Raw genomic sequence first — 16,245 nt, 5'->3', positions numbered from 1 at the left:
ATTCCATCAAAGCTTGGAAACCCTCGAAGGTAGGACATACCTCTTGCCCGCCAAAGCTAAAGACATGTGTTACCGGGTTCCAAAACCTTGCCACGGCATGAAGGAACAGAAAGTGCAGCGGGGTACGACTCAGAGTGAATAGTGCATTTATGTCGAAGCCCCGGAAATTCAGCTTTTCCGAGCCGTCCCAGTTGGCAATCCAAGCCATGAGATTCTGGGCAAAAAACTCTTCCATTTGGAGCAAATCAGTGTTAAATTGAGAAAAACTACGAAGCTGAGGCCTTTTGTAGAGGATAAGGTGGGTGGAGGACAGGTGTCAACATTCTGGTGGTCTTGCCATTTTTGACCAGCCGACCATAAATAGTGCTGACCGACCACTATGTTTGGCCGATTAGCTAGTGATAATGGCTGGTGGCCATTTATTGTGGCCGGTGACCTCTTTATTTGGCCGGTGGCCTTCCCTCCTATCCTTAGAGTTGTCCATCTGCTGAAAATGCTGAAAACTTGTGACTGGTTCCACTTCCAGTGTCTTTAGTGATTGATTTTACGGAGTCACGCCTATTGGCTTATTGAGTTTTGTATATTTTCTTATCGAGTTGTATTTCACTCTCTTTAAGTCTTTGCTTTGCTTATCGAGTTGTACTCGCACTTGGTTAGCTTATTGAGTTTCTTTGTTTTTCTTATCGAGTTGTAAGTCGGTTCACAATCTAATTATTACGATGCAAGTGCTTAATTTTCAAACGAAGTTCAATTTCATTCACATTGTTATGTGATGCCACGCGATGCGATGCGTAGAAAGTACAAATGTAACACCTTTTTGAACAAAATAGCTGTTTCATTTCCATCATGTCTTTGCAAAAATACACAGTCTTGAAAAAGTAAAACCTGCCTGAGGCAGTGCAATGTGCTTAAAACTAACAGTAGTAAAGGAAAGTAAAGCAAAAGGAGAGTAGGGCAGCAGAGTGTCTGGATTAATACCGGTGACCTCCTCTCGTGATCGATGCACCTCCCGTGCCTTTGTTCGGGTCAATTATACGGTTTGGCACCTTCATTACTCGAGATAGTGCAAGAAAGTGCGCTTTGAAATGTTAACTGGTCTTCGTGTTGACCTCGAGCCATGTCTTCTGTGTGTGATGCTCGGTGCGCGAAGTGTATCCTTTCCCGTATCCTTTTATCTGGCGAGTTCCGCATGTCACTGTAATAAGCACACTTGTTATGCGTCTTGCTTTCAACAAATGCCTCGTCTCGATTTGGTTGCATCTCAACAAATGTGAGTAGCATGCCTTCACTATACTTATGCTGAACATGTGTTCATACCTTGCTTGCTTCACATATTGCATGCGTTTCTGTGTGTGCTTTACTTACATGTATTTATGCATCTCACAGGAGGTTACACATTGCTTGCGTTAACCCGCATACTTTACTTACATGTGTTCAAGTCCCTTTTATACACATTGCATGCGTCGTCGCGTTATGCTTTACTTACAGGTGTTCAAGTTCCTTTTATACACATTGCATGCGTTGTCGCGTTATGCTTTACTTACATGTGTTCAAGTTCCTTTTATACACATTGCATGCGTTGTCGCATTATGCTTTACTTACATGTGTTCAAGTTCCTTTTATACACATTGCATGCGTTGTCGCGTAATGCTTTACTTACATATGTTCAAGTTCCTTTTATACACATTGCATGCGTTGTCGCGTTATGCTTTACTTACATGTGTTCAAGTTCCTTTTTATACACATTGCATGCGTTGTCGCGTTATGCTTTACTTACATGTGTTCAAGTCCCTTTTTATACACATTGTATGCGTTGTTGCGTATGCTTTACTTACATGTGTCTACATCTTCACACATTATGCACGTTGTCACGTGTTCTTCACTTACATGTGTTTATAGCATTGTTATGCCTACCCCAGATCGCATTGTTATGCGTTTTACTCGACTTGCGTTGTCACGCAGCTTCAGATTGCATTGTTATGTATACTGCTACCGATATCGTACCTGTTAAGTTTTCTTTCTCTTACAGGCACGATATTGTATGAACAGTTCATTTGAAGCTGGCGCGACCAGACGAACCGCAAAGGTATTGTATTCTCCGCGTGAAACGTAGTGAGAATTACATAATTCTCTTACATCCTTTCTGTATTGTAATGTAGTTGGATTTATGTTAGATTGCTTAAAACTATTGCATTTATTGTATGTATATGTTTCGTTACAGCTTTTTTTACATAATCATAAGTTATGCTCGGCTTTATGCATTGTCATGCATTTTGCCCCTGCCTTCGGGCGCATATCTTTGCTTGTCTTGTATGCTTTGTCTAAGTCTTCGACCTCGTCAAAAATGGATCGTCTCTGGGCTTTGACACTCACTTCCGTCATTGTTATGACTTTCGAGTTCTGTCAAAGAGGGGCAACTGTAGAAACCCCATTTTTGACCGTCCTCAAGACTTGGACGTCACCGTTTGAACACTTGGTGATCATCCATGTTCGTGTTCGTTTTGAGTTCCCGGAGGTCTCGGCTACGCGCCTCGCCTCAGGATCTCTTAACGCAGTTGTCTTGTGCTTGGTTGGACCAAACACTTGTTGGTTTTTGCTTTAGAAGGTAGAGAATGGCTTGTTGGCCATCCCTACGCCTCACCAGCCATGGCTTGAGGCCACTGGCCGTGTCTTCTTGCCACTGGCCATTGGTGATGGCCGGTCGGCAGTTTGTGTGGTCGGCTGACCATTTATTTGGCCGATGGACTCTTTTTTGGCCGGTACCACCTTTTTGCCTTTTTCAGGCATTATGCATGCCAGTTGTGCCAGTTGGAGTGCACGGACTTGTCCTCCATACATTTACACCCTTTGCACCCTTTTGGTCTAGCTTCTTGGGAAAGCTTGGACCTTTGTCTTAGCTTCCTCAAGAAGCTTGGACACCTGTCTCAGCTTCCTAAAGAAGCCTTGGCCCCTTTGCCTTAGCTTCTTTGAGAAGCCTTGACCCCTTTTGTTAGCTTCTCTTGGAAGCTTAGGCCTTTGCCTTGTCTATATAAGAGAGCCTTCCTCTTCCTTTGAAGAGGTTTAGCAAAACTAGAGATAATACATATATATCTGATATATAAACCACTCTCTCTCTATATCCCCCTCTCTCTGTCTTCATTTGTGTGTGTTAGAGAGTTCAAAAGTGTGTTTTGTTCTTAGTTTTGCACTAGGACACATAGCATTACACCATAATTCGGTTCTTGAGGTGTTGAGAGATTGTTCTTGGAGGTTTTGGGTTGGTTTTGATCAGAAAAAGGGGCTAGACTTGCTGTTCTTCAAGTGTTCTTCAAGGGTGAGTATAGTTGCTTTATATTCCCCATTCTTGCACTAGTTTTTAACCTATCTTGAATACTGATTTAAGCTTTGTGTATAACTAAAAAAAGTCTTATATTTTCATGCTTAAGATCTTTCATTAAGGTCTCTTTTGTGTTTGGGGTCGACCTCACCCTCTTAGGCCTTGTTTGGCCCCTTTTGTGCCTTCTTTTGTTGAGCTTTGGAACCTTTTGCATATTGGCCTTCTCACCACTGAAACCCAGTAGATTTTCAGTGGTGGTGAAGGGGTCTTGAAGTCTTTCATAGGGGAGGGACACCCTTCTCCCTTGGTCTCTCATTTGTTATTTTTTTTTGGCTCACAAGGGTAGCATGCATGCTTAGTTGTTTTTGGCTCCATTTCAGAGGTTTTTGGATGTTATTTGGTCATATTATATCACTATTTTTGGTCAAATTAATGGTCCATTTCATGCATTATATGCTTGCCTTGTAATCTCATATTTTGATCTAATATGTATTATGTTATGAGATGACATTCTAGCATGATTTTTAGCATTATTTTGCCATGCTTAAGGTCTGTTGGGTATTGATTTGGCCATGCTTGCCATGATTTGTATAGCCTCTATGCATTTTGGCTTGTGAGCCTTGGGTGTGTGAGTCATAAGCATGCTTTAGTTGGGCTATTTCAGTGATTTGGAGTCACTTATTATGCCATTTCAGTTCATGTTTTATGCTTACATAATTGCATTTGTTACCCTTTCAATACCTTGAAGAGATGTGGTCTTATGCTCTATGTTTGGGGCTTTTGTGCATGCCTATGTGTTTGAGGCTTTGGGCTGCCATATCAGAGGTTTTTGGAGCTCATTTTTGCATGATAAAACTCTGTTTTGCATTGAAAAATCCATTTCATGTTTGCTTGGGGTAGGTGTTGAGTAATGCTTTCTTTGTGGCCTTGAATGTCTTCTATCTCGCACCCATTCCCTAGCATGTTTTGGCATCATCCTTCGCATGCTTTTCAGAGTTTAACATGAGTGCTTAATGTCCATTTTTGTCACCTTTGAGTGTTCTTGAGAGTTGCCTTTCATGCCTTAGTCTTAGGCCCTTCAGTTGGCATGTTTATTTTGCATGATTGGCACCATTATTTTAGTATTCTTGGCCACTGTTTTGGGATGGGCTGAGGCCTTCCCATCTCGGTTTAAGTCCATCTTTGTATATAATCGCATGTTTGATGTGTTGCATTGCTTTGGTATCATGCTTGCATTGTATCATGTTTGCATATTTGCATATTGTTTAGCTAGTTGCATTTCATATCCTAGCTTGCATGATAGATTGCATGGCATTGCATCTTACATGTTTGGCACATTGCATTTGGCATGTTCATTACCTTAGTCCTATATGGCATACTTGAGTTACTTCGCATGTTTGAGCCACGTTGCATACATGCATTACATTTTGCTTGGTTTGGGGTGTCAAACTAAGCAAGAGGGGTGAGGTGTGTTCATACTCCAAGTGACGAAACACGTCTCAACTCTCAGTCGCTGATGCCCTTGATCTCAACATGATAGGGCATGAGGCATTCATTTGTTTTGTCGCATGCATTTACATTGATTTGCAAGCTTGGTGCGTTGGGCCATCATGCATCGAAATGCGTGATTGGTGGCCCGAGGACTAAGGGCCACACTCCCATGAGTCCATAGCATGATTAGGAGAGTGACCATGCACACATTGCTTTGAAATTTTCATGCCATGCACTGTCTGTCCTCTGCTGTTGTCAAAACAGGGTTCTGCAGGAAGGAATGGCCGGCCGGCCACTTACAGTGCCGACCGGCTACCAAAGTCCAGCCGGTGGTTCAATTTTTGGCCGATGGCCACATTCTCATAGCCGGTAATGCTCTATCATGGCCGGTGGCATTCCACAGCACTCAGGGAGTTATTCAGAAGGGTCTTGGAAACTTTCATAATTTTCAGAGGAGTAAGGCAGTGTAAACAGAGGCAACAGTGGCATGGTACCGGGTTTCCGAGCAAGGCGAGTCAAGCACGCATCATCCACGCATTCCGAGGCAGAGCTGAGGCGATCTCTTTAGTTTCATATTTAGGCTTTTTTTTTTTTGTAATTAATTAGAAGTTTTGTAATAATTAATTAGCTAGGATAGTTAATTCATTATTTGGCCTATATTATTATTTCTGACCCTCCGAGCGAGGACACAATTGTAATAAGTACGCGTGTGTGTGATGTATGTCTTCCAACCCCATTTCTTTCTCCCTTTTACTTACCTACTTTCAATGGTTAGTATTAGGGCATATTTAAATTAGCATGCCTTATGTTATGCATGCGTGCATCCATACATTTGTCTTGCATGCACCGGGCTCGGCGCATCATACTAACTGCATAGTATTTCAATTCCGAGTTGAATACGTGTTAGCTGTAGCATCATCATATGCCATCTTAGAATAGCCAAGCCTATTGTAGTTGCATTTTGCATGTGATGCATTAGCCATCTTAACATGAACTAGGATCATGCATATGATTACTAATAAGTTTCTGTTTTGGCTTGGAGTACTATGTAAGTGTTTATGCTTTAGCATCCTTGCATGCGTGTGTGTGACTGCCATGACAGCATGCTTACCATGAGGCTACTTGCTTATGTGATATAACTGCTTGAATGCTTGTGGGTGGAGGTTGAATTACCTGAATTGGAATAATGCATTAACTGTGAGTTTTAAGCCCACTAGATAGTGGCAAAACCATCTTTTTCTAAGCCCACTTGAGGGTGGCAAAACCTGCATTTTAGCCTACTTGCGAGTAGCACACCGTTTTCAAAACAAACATGAAATGTTTTTTTCCAATTCAGGCGACCCAGTCTATATTTGTTTTGCTGCGCGCATCACATAATAATTCTAGGCTAATAATCGAAATAAGAGCACATAATATTTTCAAAACAAGATATCATAGTTAGTAGAGGCCGATCTTCGGATCGGGCGAGCGGGGGTGCTCATAGCTGACATTCCCCAATCGTACCCAAGTTCCCGAGCCGAGGCAACTTTGGTGATGACGGACATGTGGCCTTAGGCAAACGACTCAGGGTTTCCTAAATTCTCCCATAAAAATATTTAGGTGGCGACTCTGTATTTGGCAAAGCAGTCCATGTTTGGCACTTCTTTACAAAAAAATCTATTTTCAAAAATGATTTGTCGGATTTGGACTCTTTGGTTTAGATTTAGAATCGTGACAATTTGAGAGCCCAAACTGTAGTGAGCCCACTAACGAACAAAACGGGATTTCCCTCCCGGGACGTTCGGGGATGTCTACAGTTCAGTATTTTGGGAATCAGTTATCTGTGGGTATCAGATTCAGTTTTTGGGAACAGTGATTCGGGGACAATAATCAGTATTGAGGAACAGTGTATTCAGCTTATCAACCGCGTGTTGTGATGTCCAACTATGTGTTGTGTGTTTATTTTAAGCCGTTATGCTGTCTGTTTGTCTGGTTATTTATTTCCTTATTATTGCTTTATTTATCTTTTTGCTAGGGTAGTTTAGCACGATTGCTTTTGACTCAGTAGATATTCTCCAAGCACTCTGGACTAGAGGTCGCCGACTCCATTGATCTGAGGATCTGGTAGACAGACAACTAGTGTTTTATTCTTTACCCTCGGTTGTCAGACAGAGGTCAAGAAGACACAGTGTATCGGTACCGAGATTACCAGATTAGTGGTCTGTGAACAGTCGAGTTGAGATTTTCGAGTTTACTACAGGGGCAGATACACCGGCAGTTCAGATAAATCAGGGCATTATGCCAGGGGTGAAAGACATGGTTCGCCAGCTCCAGGAGAGCATGAAAGCCATGCAGGAAGACGCTGTTCGCTAAGCAGAATTTACTAAACAGCAGGCCGTTGTCATGGCCCAACAAACAGAGCTAATTACCCGATTACAACAGCAAACTGGAGCATCTGCTTCACACCAGGCCCCTCCCCCAACAAGAGTCCTAATACCTGAGGACACGGCAAATGTTTAGAATGCCCAAGAGGATACAGACATCCCAACGGGGCTGACTCCGCCCCTGATTCTACCTCAACTATCCAAGGCACCTACGCCTATCAATCAACCAGACTCTCCCTTTGAGTTCGAGGTGGACCCTACAGCATTGAAGTTGAGCAAGCTTGAGAAGTTGTTCAAGAAGTACCAAGGGGTAAAGTCTATTCTAGATATCGAAGATGGGTATATCGACGCAGCCGTGACGCTGCCGGACCGATTCAAGATGCCATACATTGACCGTTTTGATGGATCCAGGGATCCCATGGTACATCTACGTTTGTTTTCAGATATCTTAAGGCCGATGGGCCTTACCAGGTTACAGAAGGTGTCTTTGTTCGGCTGGACCCTGTCGGGTGTGCCGGCCATCTGGTACGCAAAATTAGAAGATGATGTCAAGAGAAACTGGGATGAGATGGCCGAGGCGTTCATTGCACAGTACTCTTATAACATCCAAATCAAGATTACAAACCGTGATCTCGAGACGACAAGACAGGAGCCTGAGGAGAGATTTTCAGAGTTCGTAACCAGGTGGAGGGCCAAGGCCTCCATGATGACCCTAAGGCCCACCGATAAAGATCAAATTCGGATGATTGTGAGCAATCTCCAGCCTAAGCTAATGCAGAAAATGATCGTGCTCCCCTTCCCTACCTTTTCAGATCTGCATGAGATGGGAGTACAGATTGAGGATGCCTTGAAGCAGGGCTTGATTGATAATGATAGAGAGCAACCCAGGAAGACCTTCAACCGAAACACCAATACAGGCCCGAGTGGCGTTGCAACCACAAGAGCCTCAGAAGTGAGCATGGTCACCACCAACCCCCCTCCGAGAACCATGGCAGCTACGCCATTCTCCGGTGTGTTCGGAAGTAACACACAAACAACCAAATACCAACCCAAAAACCAAAGAACCTTCTCCCCACTATATATGCCCTTGTCCAAAGCTCTGGGGGTTTTAATCAGAAAAGGGCACTTGAAGCCCCTAGAGTCGCGGCCATTACTGGAAAAACTTCCCCCTACCCACAACCCGGCCAAATATTGTGCATTTCACCAACAACACGGTCATGACACCGACCAATGCTTCCGATTACGTCATGAGATTCAAGATCTCATTGATAATGGGGTGATTGTGCCTCTAGAGAAACCTAACATCACAACCAACCCTCTCCTACCACACAACCAAGCTCCACCTCCCAAACGCATCAACTTTATCCAAACCGGCGTTACGTCATACGACCCCAGCATATACATCACCCCTTCCCATCTACCCAAATTGGAGGTGCTCCTTCATGACTGCACTGACTTGTGCATGTTAGACATCTCCACAACCCAACCCGAACCAATGGTGGTGACTGTCGAAGACAGAACGGGGGAGATTTCAGGGGAGAATGTGATTGTTGAGTCAGAACCTGAGGAATCTGGGAGTTTTGCTGAGGAGGTATACAGTCCAAGTGACTACATTCTATCAGTAGGCCAGGTTGGGCCAAATGTGGAATTGCCGGCAGGGGCAGAGCTTTGTGTGATACAGGGGGATGAATATGGTCAGGGGATAGATGACTTGGCAGCTGTGGAAAGGGGACTTTGCTAACCTCCAATTTTTCAATGAACAAGATCCAGAGGGCATGGTAGTCAACTGGTCAGATTTTGAGGAGTCAGTAGAGGTCACCAGGTGGCTTGATGACCTACCAGATGTTGTTGACGAAACTCAGTTGGAATGGGGCCCGGCAGGGGCAAGAACACCAGTTGTGGCTAGAAGGGTCGGGAATCAGAATGCATCGCCGGTGCTAAGAATTTCGCTCAGGGTCTGGGCATTTTGAATACAGGAATTATAGAGCAGCCAGCTATACTGACGCAGTTGGAATAAGAAAGGCTCGAGGAGTTTGAGAGAATTAGAAAAGCCAAGGGCCCTGTGGGGACTGAAAGTACTGTATGCACGAGGATAGAGAATACTGTAAGCATGCGGACAGAAAGTATTGCGAGTACAATTGTACTAGAGCCAGACAGGTGTCTGTTGGCTGCCGACGGAATGTGGTGGTAAGACGATGATCTATGTCTTGCCCATACGGATGAGGATTGAGGGAGCAACCAGCCAGACGATACCTGGTACATCGGCGAAGTCGATCATATGACAAGAAGCGGGCAGTATTTCAAGCCCCCACATCAAGATCAGCCAGAGGCGTCTGGGAAAGATAAGGAGGCGGAGAAGCAAAAAGAGAAGCAACTTGAAGATGAGGCTGTACTGAAACAGTTGAAAAAGATACAAGCAGACATCTCCATCTGGGGATTGCTTATGGCATCGCGGGTGCATCGACAAGCTGTCTTATCGGCCATGGACAAGGCCAAGCTCACAATAGACACCACACCTGAACAGCTGGTGGGCTTAGTTTTTTCGGAAGGAGCTACCCCAATGTTGACTTTTTCTGACAAGGAATTGCCACCTGAGGGTGCGAACCATAACAAGCCACTCTACATCTCTGTGGAGTGTAGAAACAAATGGATACCCGTGGTACTTGTCGACATAGGGTCCGCCATCAATGTGTGCCCGGCAAGAACTGCATATGCAATCGGTTTAAAAATCGCGGACTTTGTGCCGACAGCCCAGGTGATTTGGGCATATGACAACACGAGTAGAGAAGTAATGGGAACAATGAAAATTCAGACCAAGGTTGGCCCGGGACAGCATGAGATAGACTTTCACGTCCTAGAGGTTCCCGCCACTTTCAATCTACTCTTGGGACGGCTGTGGTTGCACCAGGTAAAGGCAGTTTCGTCCACCTTGCATCAGATGGTGAAATACCCCCATGGGAAGGGAGTAGCCATTGTTTTTGGAAATTCGTCGATCCATCCACCACCAGAAGTATCTACGCCAGTTTTGGAAATTGAGCACGATATGGAAGATGTGTTTATGTCGGGTTTTACCCTTGCCGAGGCCCAGGTTGTACAGAACATTTTGGCTGTTAATGGGAGGTTGTATATCAGTGCCCAATCAGTGTACCTCATGAACAAGCTCCAACACATCCCCGAGATAGGATTAGGAAAGAGCGGTCGGAAGGGCGTCGCAACATTGGCCGAAGTGCCACACAACCCGCATACCTTTGGTTTGGGTTATCTGCCCACTAAAGAGGATTGGATAAGGAAAGGCAAAGAGATGGCTGGGAGAGCCCAGAGCGAAGCAGGCAGGGAATCCTTTTGAGCTAATGCACCGGCCCATCCAGGGTATCCTAAATGGACGCTTCGTTTGGGAGGGGGAGGACTTTTCATTTTGTGGCTTCCCAGAGCCGTGGCTGAATACGGAGAGGAAGCGCGTGCCAGGTTTTGAGATCTTTTTTGACCTGCAATTATCTGGGGATGATGTTGCCGAAGAGCAGATAGACCCAACAGTTGAGGTTAAGTAGAGCAAGAAAGTGGAGTCTGAGGACGTCGAAAGTGAAATGGGGGTAGCGCTGGCATGTCTACTTTCAGATCCTCCGATCGAACAGAAGTGCTTAGGAGATAACTTATCGGTGTCCATGATGGGGAATGAAACGGCTGCGGGCCTACCAGCAAACATTTTGGATGCATCCATCGCACCCTCTCTCATTTGGCATTATGAAGAGGGATTTTTGTCAAGCAGCACCGGGTCAGGTAGTGAGCCGGAATCTGATTCCACCGAGTCTTGTGAGTCGGAATCAGGTTCCAGCTCGACTGAGTCTGAGTCGGAGTCGGGTAATCCTGGGAATGATAACCCGGAAGCCACAGTCCTGTCTAGGTCGTCTTTTGCTTTCTCTTTTGATTCTGTTGTAACAGAAGAATCAGACGGTTTTGATGTGCTTAATGAGAATGATGTGGATGTGGTTTCTGAGTACTTTTCTGTGCCCTTGATTTATTGCATTAACTCAGACTTCCAAAATTTTGATGAAAACGACGAGGAAGAAATTCCTCCGGTTTTACAACGCTTAATTGAATAAGAGCAGGAAAGATTTGTTAAACCTTTAGTTGATGAAATCACTATTGTGAATGTTGGTACTGAGAAGGACCCGCGGCTGGTCCAGATCGGGTCCACGTTGTCTTCGGAGGAACGCGAGTGCTTAGTCGCTTTATTAAAAGATTTTAAAGATGTTTTCGCGTGGTCCTACAAAGACATGCCTGGAATCAATCTTGAGATTGTATAGCACCGGATCCCTCTTGACCCCGAGACCCGACCCATCAAGCAGAAACTCAAAAGGATCCGCTCGGACTGGGCCTTCAAGATTAAGGAAGAGGTCACCAAGCAAATTGACGCTGGGTTCCTGCTGGTTTCCGAATACCCGACTTGGTTGGCCAACATCGTTCCGGTGCCGAAGAAGGATGGCAGGATCAGGGTATGCGTGGATTTCAGGGATTTGAACAGAACATGTCCAAAGGACGACTTTCCCTTATCGCATATCGATGAGTTGGTGGACTTCACAGCGGGGCATGCTTTGCTTTCGTTCATGGATGGCTTTTCAGGCTATAATCAGATAGTGATGGCACCTGAAGATCGAGAGAAGACTGCTTTCACTACCCCGTAGGGGACATACTGCTACAGAGTAATGCCGTTTGGGTTGAAGAATGCTGGAGCTACATATCAACGGGCCGCGACCACGATATTACACGACATGATCCACAAAGAGGTTGAAGTGTACGTGGATGACATGATTGTCAAGTCCAAAGAAAGAGAGGGCCACTACACCACCTTGCAAAAGTTCTTCCAAAGGATCAGAGAATTTCAGTTGCGACTGAATCCTCAGAAGTGTACGTTTGGTGTTACAGCGGGAAAAATGCTGGGGTTTCTGATTACACAGAGAGGTATCGAAGTCGACCCTTCCAAAATCAAGGCCATCTTAGAAATGCCACCACCAAGGACTGAAAAGGAGGTGCGAGGCTTTCTGGGTAAAGTGCAATTCATAAGACGGTTTATCTCAAAATTAACCTTGACTTGTGAACCACTTTTTGGCCTCCTGAAGAAAGGAAAGAAATTCCAATCGGACGGCCGATGCCAAGCTGTTTTTGAACAAATCAAGAAATACTTATAGAACCCACCCGTGTTGTCACCGCCAGAGCCGGGGAGACCGTTGATTTTGTGTCTTTCAATAACTGAGACTACAATGGGCTATATGCTCGCGCAAGTGTTAAATTCACTATTTAAATGTTAAATTCATACAATAAAATCATTGTTGTTTACAAAATAGTGATTAGTGATGGTAATAGTAAAAATTTACTATTTAAATGTTAAATTCATACAATAAAATCATTGTTGTTTACAAAATAGTGAATTTTAAATATATGTTTTGTTATTTGCTAGGCAGTAGAGGTTGTCGTTCAAAATTAATCGCCGGAGATTTACTTTAGAAAGTGTTTGTTAGAAAATTGTTGATCGGTCTGAAAATAATTGCTAGAGGAAATAAGCAACTGTTGATGATTAGTGGCGACAGAAGTGTAAGGTGGTGAAGGAGAAGACTAATAAAAGTTTCACCTAGAGATATTTTTATTATATTTAAATTGTATTTTGATATATGTCCTTAACAAATAAAAACTTTTTAACTTGTTTACTTGTCCTTATTGCAACAAGAAAAATTAAAATTGAGAAATTTCTCACAAAAAATAAAAAGAGAAAATTAGTGATAAATCCAATTTGTAGTGTGTTTAAGGCATTAGACTTGGTAGATATTTTTTGTTCATGAGAGATCAACTTTTTGTGAAATAGTTTGGTGAGAAAATCATTTTATTGTTTTGCACGATATTTTATTTTCAATTTGAACTCTTAATTTATTTGTTGACTTTCGTTGACTATCTGTTCAATTTTTTATCTTATTTGTCCAAAAATTTTCTTATCTGTTCAAAATTTTTCCTATTTATTCAAATTTTGTACCCTACCTATTTAGTTTAATCTTTTTAATTCAAATTTTCCTTATCTATTTAAATTTATCTCTAAATAAAATTATATCAATCTAATTTTTTGTCTATCCGTTTAATTTTCCCCTATATGTTCAATTTTTCCTATATCTGTTTATTTTTTTTTTAATTCTATTTTTTCAATTCAAATTTGTTCCTATTTATCAAACCAACTCTATCTGATGTCAAATCTTTTTTATCTGTTGAAGTTTTGTATCTATCTGTAGCAATTGCTAGAGATATGAGAAAGTTATCTGTTGCAATACCAAGCCAAACCAAACCAAATCTATTTGTTAAAAAATTATTTTTTTCCTATCTGTTCAAATATTTCTCTCTCTCTCATATGTTCACCACAAGAACAAAATAAAAAATGGTGCAATCTGTTTCATTTTCATCAATATCAACATCATCAACAAGAACAAGAACAACAACATCATCATCATCATCATCATGAACATCAACATCAACATCAACAACAAAAATAACTACAACTACAACTACAACTACAACTACAACTACAACTATCTATTGAAATCAAAGAGAAAAAATAGTGATGAAGAAGATTTGGATCTGAAGGGCGATTTGTTCAGATTTGAGAAATATACCAAGCCACAGAAGCCACCGCAGACGGTGGCGTGGTGGTGGAGTAACATCGGTTCTATGAGTTTTTGAACATTATTGTTTATCTGTTCAACATTTGATTGTGGCATAACACTTGGATTGTGTCTATGTCAACATCTTGAACCACATAAATAGGGCAGGTCCTCCTCCTCACATCCCTTAAAAGTAACACACCTAAAAAACAACCATCAACTATTTTGAGAGAGAGAGAGAGAAAGAGAGAGAGAGAGAGAGAGAGAGAGATTTCATAGATAAATATCTTCAGCATTGTTTAATTTATGAATGATCAATATGTTTATATCGTCATCTCTGTGGTGGATTGCTCAGATCTAGAGAGATGAAATAGAGATCTAGAGAGAGAAAATAGAGAGCGAAAGAAAGCCCATGGGCGGCGATATCGGCAGACTCATCAATGATCTAGTCAGATCAGAGTCCCCTCGCTACCGGCGACTTCATGAACTGGTTGAAGCGAATAGAGTTCTTCGTTGCTAGAATCTGCTTGAAGAAGATGGCGGCGGTGAAGCGAGGAGCGACGGCGTTGTCATTATCGATGAATGTACCCGATGATCGGCGACTTTGTCGATCTAGGTCTCTCATTTCATCTCTCATTCTCTCTCTTTAAACATGGATCATCATCTCTCTCATCTCTAGGTCATGTAATCTTTATGGTATCCATTCGCAGATGACATGTGGCTATGTTGAGCAGCCGAGGAGAAAGAGAAACCAAGAGGAGAGAGAGATGAGGAGATGGGATACTTAGGGTTTTGTTTGAGAATGAATATATATATATATTGATAGTTTGGTCATTTTGTTGGAATTTATCCTTTTGAACAATGTATTAAGCACCTGGATTTTTAGTTAAACAAAATTAAAATTTGGATTTTAAACCAAGCGGTATATATATATAGATAAACACATACATATCTATATATGTACATATAAATATCTAGTAGTTGTTTGGAATGATCTATATAAGTGTACTTTTTGACTTTTTAGCTAAATAAATAGAAGAAAAAAAAAGATGCATATTTGAGATAATTTTTTGACTTTTTATTGGGATTAGAGCTTGAACCTAAATTTCTTCGCTGAGACTTCAAAAGATTGCACAGTGTAACTTTCATCATCAGGTGCTCGGAATGAAGTGCCCAAGTCTTAAGGGCGGTCAAAAATGGGGTGTCTACAGTTGTCTCTCTTTGATAGAGCTCGAAATCATGAAATGATGTGAATGAATGTCAAAACTCGAAGACGACCCATTTTGACAAGGTCGTAAGAGTTGGGAAAACAAACAAAATGCAGATGCAGTTGGTTGTACCCGAGGGTTGCCTATGTATCCGGTGGGGGTCGAGTTTAAATCGGCCCAGATTGGGTTTTAACCTCAAGAATGCCGAATGTACAGTAATGAACAAGGCCGTGGCCGACTAGAACCTATCCCTAGGGCCGAATAGAGCACAGATCTCGTGGAAATGACCCGGGGTCTAGTTGTGATGGCAGGATGTCCATAATAGAAAAGTGGGCCCCTCATGTGTAAAAAAGAAGCGATAACTTATGCAAAAAGAAAGACCCTAGAGAATATTAACAGGTCCGTCGAAGTGCTAATTATAGCACCTTTGACCGGAGTATACACCCCCATTTCAGATATCAATTCCAGGATTAAGAGAGTCTATGTGTAATAAAATATTGTATCAAATATCAAAATTACCAGATTACCCTTCTTGACACATGTAGTAGGCTGTTCGTGCATTTCAATTTTTGTTTTTTATGAAAATTTGTGGCTTACAACATGACACGTATTGCATGTGGGGAAATGCAATGCAGTAGCACTGAGCAATCTTTATTTTATTTTATTTTATTTTTTTGAACCCACAGACTTCCCGCCAAATAATATGAACTTTTTTGCTTTTTTAGTGACTTTTTGACTTTTGTAGGTGATGCTAAACATCTCCCTAGTATATATATATATATATATATATATATATATTTATATATATATATATATATATATATAAATTATGCTATAATACACTTCCTCAAAATAATGTATCATATGCAAGTTATGATATTTGTGGTATTCATAATTAAATCTTTTTTAGTCATAATTAAAAATAAAAGTCATATTTAAATACTACATAAAGTATAATGAAAGACATTTTGGATCAAAACTAAAATAATAATTACAATAGATGATAACCAATATCATAATAAGTCAAAACTAACACCATAATAAGTAATAATTAACACTACAATAAATCATAATCAAATATCAGAAATATCATAACTGGGACATATGATCCCCTCTCTCTCTCTCTCTCTATATATATATATATATATATGCGTGTGTTAACTTTTAAATCTAAGTGTCTATATATATTCTATTTTTCTTTTTCTTTTTCTTTATATGTTTTTCTTTTT

Source organism: Camellia sinensis, chromosome 12, assembly GCF_055761805.1.
Source record: "Camellia sinensis isolate YWXY chromosome 12, ASM5576180v1, whole genome shotgun sequence".
In the NCBI taxonomy this organism is placed as follows: Eukaryota; Viridiplantae; Streptophyta; class Magnoliopsida; order Ericales; family Theaceae; genus Camellia; species Camellia sinensis.
The sequence above is the reverse complement of the archived record's forward strand: the minus strand, read 5'-3'. Positions refer to the sequence as shown.